We start from the raw sequence: 8,473 nt of genomic DNA, 5'->3' as shown, positions 1-8,473 counted from the left end.
CACAATATCCGATAGCAAAGATGTCCGCTAGAGATGATGTACAAGGAGCTTGCAGGGATTTTTTGTTTTGCGTGTCTACTTTTTGATGCTAATTAGCATTTTCTAACCAGAGTGTAAATGTGGAGCCAAATACATTGATAAATCAGCTCGTCCGTGAGAGATTTACATGGTTATCGAAACATCACGCCAGGTTAAGCCTTTCCTGTGGGAAAAACTGGTGGATAAACGATGGGAACCATTTCCCTGTTTGACCACTAGGTTTTATGGGTATTAGGACACCTCCACTGTGGGGCTCTAGACCAGCCTTTTTCATAATGAATGAGAATATTTGCATATGATTTCATTTGTATACATTTTATGTGCTCTATGAAATTGGAAAATATTTTGATTTCATCATGTTAAATAATTTTCTTAGTGAGTAACATAAGAACAAGTCATGTCTGGAGCTAGTTTCAAAACAAAGGATACAAAATGGCAGCTTTGGTATTTAAATGAGCAATACTTTTTGGTGGGGGTAGATGGGTGGGTGAATATGGTGATGGTGCAGTATTTTCTTTGTCCTCCAGGGGGCGTACAAACCCTTGGATTAGATACAATATTTCTGAACGGGGTGGAATGGAAAAAGTCTTGTGTTCTCCAGAAAACAAAGACATGCAACAAATGAGAATGTTTTCACCCAGGGCCTGTTTCCAAGGTACAGTTTAAGCCTAGTCCTATACTAAAAATGTTCAATGAAGATTCTCCATGTGACGTGTTTCTTAATCTTTGAGAAACAAGCTCTCAAATGGGTTATGGTTAACATTCTCAAACTAATACAATTCTCAAATGTATTTTACAATCAGCAGTTGTCAAACACCAAAGAACAATACAATCCTAGTGGGCAGGAAAAACTCCCCAGAAGAAAGGAACCAGGTTTTTGGTAATTCAGAATGTATTCTAGACCTATTTTTTTATTTATTTTAACTAGGCAAGTCAGTTAAGAACAAATTCTTATTTATAATGACGGCCTACCGGGGAACAGTGGATTAACTGCATTGTTCAGGGGCAGAACGACAGATTTTTACCTTGTCAGCTCGATCTTGCAACTTTTCGGTTACTAGTCCAACGCACTAACCACTAGACTACCTGCCATCATGTCACTAACATTGAATGTAAATTGTTTACTATGATAAAGAACGGGAGATGAAAGCGGCAACCAGAAGAACCAGCATGGGGTGGAACGAGATTGAGAAGACAGCCCAGAACAGGGAGGGGGGAGGGAGGGCTTTTTCCTACTCTATTGCATTAACTGCTCATAGTCTACAGTCAAATTCCTCAGGCATGTCATTCAATCATCTGAGCATACAGTATCTGTTGTCCCTAGAAGGGGAAAAAATTGCCCTTTTTTTTTATCAGTCAACACTCAAGTATAACCACTTCACAACCAGACCACTCACTGGTTAGTTAACCAGCTTCCTATAACATGGTCATAAAGAGGAACACAAAACACATCCTTTGCTTATGTTGCATATTGTCAAGACCTCAGGCTTCACCGGCAGTGCAGGGAGTGTTTTTCACTGCATTTTTTTACCAGACCAACAACACAGTGCCAGTTCTAGACCATTTCAACTGGGGGGGCCAAGCTGGGGCCAGTTGTACTGTTAGAGGGGCCAGTTACATTAGACGTTATTGTTGTCATATGGTTTTCTTCACTGCATTGCAGGCATTAGCAGGCAAAAGACCATATTCATAATCATTCGTTGCCACTGTCTGATAACGGATGTATAAAAACAGAACGATAGCAAAAATGTGTTATGTAAAAATTATTTCATACTCCACATTTAGGGGGGCCACAAGGGGGTCCAAAATTGCCCCCCCCCCCCAGAACCACCCCCCCAGAACTGCTAGTGCCACAACATGCATGACAGTTTTTCCTTTTTGATAGCTGACGAGATGAACTGCTCTTCTAGTTTTTATGGGAAGTATTACTGTAATGAAAATTCCAGATAGTCTGCGTTAATCAAATAACATTCAGCTCAGACACCCATACCCTGCAAGACATACCACCAGCGGTGTCTTGTCTTCACAGTTTCCGGAATTCACGGCAACACAGCAGAGCCATGAACGCAAGGAACTCCCTCCTGTCTCCAATTATTCAAGCAAAACAAACACTCACAAACACACGCGCACAGACAGACGCACATTATTGTTTGTATATTGTTGTATTTTACATTTATGTGACTGTCCTTGTATATAGCTAGCTAGGTTTCCATCTAATTTGGGACTGATTTTTATGCGGATATTCTAAAACAATTTGCGCATTTTCCTACCAGAGATGTGTTTCCATCAAACTGATTTATTGCGAATCAAAGGTTGTGTGTGATGACGTAGTGCATATAACTTTTGCGGTTAAATTCCCATGTACCGAATGGAAAATACAAGTTAAATGGGTTTCCATCACGCTTTCAACTCTACTAATGGTTTTGTGACAAACTGTTGCATTTTATAGCAAATGTTTTGCCGCTCTGACATTGCTCGTCCATACATTTGATATATTCTTAATTCCATTCCTTTACTTAGATTTGTGTGTATTAGGTGTATATATATTGTGAAATTGTTAGATTACTTTAGATATTACTGCACTGTCTGAGCTAGAAACACAAGCATTTCGAAACACCCGCCATAACATCTGCTAAACATGTGTTATGTGACTAAGAAAATTTGTTTTAATTTGATGTGCCCACTCTGGTCTTGGAGCATGCGCTCTAACTACATCTTGCACATACAGTCGTGGCAAAAAGTTTTGAGAATGACACAAATATTAATTTTCACAAAGTATGCTGCTTCAGTTTGTATGATGGCAATTTGCCTATACTCCAGAATGTTATGAAGAGTGATCAGATGAATTGCAATTAATTGCAAAGTCCCTCTTTGCCATGCAAATTAACTGAATCCCCCCCCCCAAAAAAAAATTCCACTGCATTTCAGCCCTGCCACAAAAGGACCAGCTCACATCATGTCAGTGATTATCTTGTTAGCACAGGTGTGAGTGTTGACGAGGACAAGGCTGGAGATCACTCTGTCATGCTGATTGCGTTCGAATAACAGACTGGAAGCTTCAAAAGCAGGGTGGTGCTTGGAATCATTGTTCTTCCTCTGTCAACCATGGTTACCTGCAAGGAAACACTTGCCGTCATCATTGCTTTGCACAAAAAGGCCTTCACAGGCAAGGATATTGCTGCCAGTAAGATTGCACCTAAATCAACCATTTATCGGCTCATCAAGAACTTCAAGGAGAGTGCTTCAATTGTTGTGAAGAAGGCTTCAGGGCGCCCAAGAAAGTCCAGCAAGCACCAGGACCGTGTCCTAAAGTTGATTCAGCTGTGGGATTGGGGCACCACCAGTACAGAGCTTGCTCAGGAATGGCAGCAGGCAGGTGTGAGTGTGTCTGCACGCACAGTGAGGTGAAGACTTTTGGAGGATGGCCTGGTGTCGAGAGGGGCAGCAAAGAAGCCACTTCTCTCCAGGAAAAATATCAGGGACAGACTGATATTCTGCAAAAGGTACAGGGATTGGACTGCTGAGGACTGCCGTAAAGTCATTTTCTCTGATGAATCGCCTTTCTGATTGTTTGGGGCATCTGGAAAAAAGCTTGTCCGGAGAAGACAAAGTGAGCGCTACCATCAGTCCTGTGTCATGCCGACAGTAAAGCATCCTGAACCATTCATGTGTGGAGTTGTTTCTCAGCCACGGTAGTGGGCTCCCTCACAATTTTGCCTAAGGAACTGTTTGGTGACAAACAATGCCTTTTCCAGCATGATGGAGCACCTTGCCATAAGGCAAAGTGATAACTAAGTGGCTCGGGGAACAAAACATCGATATTTTAGGTCCATGGCCAGGAAACTCCCCAGACCTTAATCCCATTGAGAACTTGTGGTCAATCCTCAAGAGGCAGGTGGACAAACAAAAACCCACAAACTCCAAGCATTGATTATGCAAGAATGGGCTGCCATCAGTCAGGATGTGGCCCAGAAGTTAATTGACAGCATGCCAGGGTAGATTGCAGAGGTCTTCAAAAAGAAGGGTCAACAGTGCAAATATTGACTCTTTGCATCAGCTTCATGTAATTATCAATAAAAGCCTTTGACACTTATGAAATGCATGTAATTATACTAAAGTATTCCATAGTAACATCTGACAAAAATATCTAAAGACACTGAAGCAGCAAACTTAGTGAAAATTAATATTTGTCATTCTCAAAACTTTTGGTCACGACTGTACAGTGTAGGATTATTATGGATAAGAGCGATATAACTTTATTTTGTCACACGGCAGCCAAGCATCGATGATCATGTCACCTGAATAAGAATATGACCCTCGATATTTATTGGGTAGGAGCATCAAGCTCGTCACCGTGCACTTTCACCACACTGTGAAGGTCATCATAATTAATTTCATCTGTAGCCTAATAAAATGCATGCTTTCCCAAGTCACACAACAGATCATCACGTGGCTCCAGTTTACTTCAATATCATCAAATCAAATTGATTTATAAAGCCCTCACATCAGCTGATATCTCAAAGTGCTGTACAGAAACCCAGCCTAAAACCCCAAACAGCAAGCAATACAGGTGTAGAAGCACGGTGGCTTGGAAAAACTCCCTAGAAAGGCCAAAACCTAGGAAGAAACCTAGAGAGGAACCAGGCTATGAGGGGTGGCCAGTCCTCTTCTGGCTGTGCCGGGTGGAGATTATAACAGAACATGGCCAAGATGTTCAAATGTTCATAGATGACCAGCATAGTCAAATAATAATAATCACAGTGGTTGTCGAGGGTGCAACAGGTCAGCATCTCAGGAGTAAATGTCAGTTGGCTTTTCATAGCCGATCATTCAGAGTATCTCTACCGCGCCTGCTGTCTCTAGAGAGTTGAAAACAGCAGGTCTGGGACAGGTAGCATGTCCGGTGAACAGGTCAGGGTTCCATAGCCGCAGGCAGAACAGTTGAAACTGGAGCAGCAGCACAGCCAGGTGGACTGGCGACAGCAAGGAGTCATCTGGCCAGGTAGTCCTGAGGCATGGTCCTAGAGATATGGTCACTATATCAATATTTGCTCATAGAGGTGTTTCCACTGCCATTTCTCACATAATTCATTTTACTGACAAATAATCTCGCTCTTATCCATAATAATCTAATCATGTAGGCTATTGCTGTGCTCTAGCCAACTGCTTGCTAGAACGCACGTCCAATACCAGAGGGCACAGTCGCTACATAACGCAACATTCTACCATCAGTAGAGTTGAAAATACCATGGAAAGCCATTTAACTTGTATTGTTCATTCGGTACATGGGGATTTACCCCCCCCCCCCCCTCCCCACACACAAAAAAAGTATGTACATGCATATGTCATCACACACAGCCTTATATCTGCAACAAGTCAATTTGATGGAAATGTCTCTTTTTAGAAAATACATATATCGTTTTTTATGTGGATTTTAGAATATTTGCATAAAAATCTGTGTACCAGTGGTTTGTTACTTGTCATGTTTTATGGTTTTTTTTGTGTGTGGACCCCAGGATGAATAGTTGCTGCCTCGGTAAAAGCTAATGGGGATCCAAATAAACAAATAGGTAGTACTGGTAGGCCACAAAATCTCCACCTGACCTCGGTCTTTTACATTAGTGCACAGCAAACGTCTTGGAACAAAAAAACAAGTTCATCTTAGTCCCTCCCCATTTGTCTGTTTTCCTCAGTTTGGTGCCTAGTGAATACCACCCAGGTTGACTACATGAACTCTGCCCGAACCTGGCCCTTATACCTGCCTGCTGCAAGCTCTGAGCCCCACCACGCCCGAACTTGCCTTTGCTTTGATGCAACCTCTGTCCTGTGTGCCAACCTCAGCCACATTAAGTTCCCTTCCAAATAAGCCATCTGCGTCTCCAATGGCTCCCTACACCCTTTATAGTGCACTACTCTTGACCAGAACCTTATGGACCCACCGTAGTTCTTTTACTCCTTTCATAACAATAGGCTGGTGACTTGGAGCCGAGTTAAACCATTGTTGACATTAATGTATTCCCAATGGGACCGTGAAGAATGAACTGAGTTTATATTGAGGACGGTAATCTGTCTGGGCAAAGGACAACTGACTGACACTTTATGAAGTGCAGTGAGCTATGCCTGGTTCCGTTTGGCAGTGCAGTGGGTTATGCCTGGTTCCGTTTGGCAGTGCAGTGAGCTATGCCTGGTTCCTTTTGGCAGTGCAGTGGGTTATGCCTGGTTCCCTTTGGCAGTGCAGTGGGTTATACCTGGTTCCGTTTGGCAGTGCAGTGGGTTATGCCTGGTTCCTTTTGGCAGTGCTGTGGGTTATTCCTGGTTCTGTTTGGCAGTGCAGTGGGTTATGCCTGGTTCCGTTTGGCAGTGCAGTGGGTTATGCCTGGTTCCGTTTGGCAGTGCAGTGGGTTATGCCTGGTTCCGTTTGGCAGTGCAGTGGGTTATGCCTGGTTCCGTTTGGCAGTGCAGTGGGTTATGCCTGGTTCCGTTTGGCAGTGCAGTGGGTTATGCCTGGTTCCGTTTGGCAGTGCAGTGGGTTATGCCTGGTTCCTTTTGGCAGTGCAGTGGGTTATGCCTGGTTCCTTTTGGCAGTGCAGTGGGTTATGCATGGTTCCTTTTGGCGATTGATTGATTGCTGTGCAAAGAGTGCTATATAAATACATTTTGATTTAAATTGATTGAATGTCTTTATTCCCTGAAGAGGATTAACAATCATACAAATGAATGTCAATAAGACAGGACTGTACTGTAGGCTATCAGTTCAGTGCCTGGATAAAGGGAATTACATGCATATTAAAGCAAATAGCATATCGATCTTCCCCTATTCGATATTAAGTGGGAACAGCCATCATAGAAACATAACCACTCTAGTATACTGCATATCTACGGCAGTCACATAACCACTCTGGTATTATTCTGTATATCTATGGCAGCACATAACCACTCTAGTATTATACTGTATATCTATGGCAGTCATGTAACCACTCTAGTATTATACTGTATATCTTTGTCAGTCACGTAACCACTCTAGTATTATACTGTATATCTATAGCAGTCACGTAACCACTCTAGTATTATACTGTATATCTATGGCAGTCACGTAACCACTCTAGTATTATACTGTATATCTATGGCAGTCACGTAACCACTCTAGTATTATACTGTATATCTATGGCAGTCACGTAACCACTCTAGTATTATACTGTGTATCTATGGCAGTCACGTAAATACTCTAGTATTACACTGTATATCTATGGCCGCACCGAACCACTCTAGTATAATACTGTATATCTATGGCAGTCACATAACCACTCTAGTATTATACTGTATATCTATGGCAGTCACGTGACCAATCTAGTATTATACTGTATATCTATGGCAGCACATAACCACTCTAGTATTATACTGTATATCTATGGCAGTCATGTAACCACTCTAGTATTATACTGTACATCTATGGCAGTCACGTAACCACTCGTATAAAACTGTATATTTATGGCAGTCACGTAACCACTCTAGTATTATACTGTATATCTATGGCAGTCACGTAACCACTCTAGTATTATACTGTATATCTATGGCAGTCACGTAACCACTCTAGTATAATACTGTATATCTATGGCAGTCACGTAACCACTGTAGTATTATACTGTATATCTATGGCAGTCACGTAACCACTCTAGTATTATACTGTATATCTATGGCAGTCACGTAACCACTCTAGTATTATACTGTATATCTATGGCAGTCACGTAACCACTCTAGTATTATACTGTATATCTATGTCAGTCACGTAACCACTTTAGTATTATACTGTGTATCTATGGCAGTCACGTAACCACTCTAGTATTATACTGTATATCTATGGCCGCACCGAACCACTCTAGTATAATACTGTATATCTATGGCAGTCACATAACCACTCTAGTATTATACTGTATATCTATGGCAGTCACGTGACCAATCTAGTATTATACTGTATATCTATGGCAGCACATAACCACTCTAGTATTATACTGTATATCTATGGCAGTCACGTAACCACTCTAGTATTATACTGTATATCTATGGCAGTCACGTAACCACTCTAGTATTATACTGTATATCTATGGCAGTCACGTAACCACTCGTATAAAACTGTATATTTATGGCAGTCACGTAACCACTCTAGTATTATACTGTATATCTATGGCAGTCACGTAACCACTCTAGTATTATACTGTATATCTATGGCAGTCACGTAACCACTCTAGTATAATACTGTATATCTATGGCAGTCACGTAACCACTCTGGTATTATACTATATATCTATGGCAGTCACGTAACCACTCGTATAAAACTGTATATTTATGGCAGTCACGTAACCACTCTAGTATTATACTGTATATCTATGGCAGTCACGTAACCACTCTAGTATTATACTGTATATCTATGGCAGTC

Source organism: Salmo salar, chromosome ssa09, assembly GCF_905237065.1.
Source record: "Salmo salar chromosome ssa09, Ssal_v3.1, whole genome shotgun sequence".
NCBI classification, from domain to species: domain Eukaryota; kingdom Metazoa; phylum Chordata; class Actinopteri; order Salmoniformes; family Salmonidae; genus Salmo; species Salmo salar.
Note: the sequence above shows the minus strand (reverse complement) of the source record.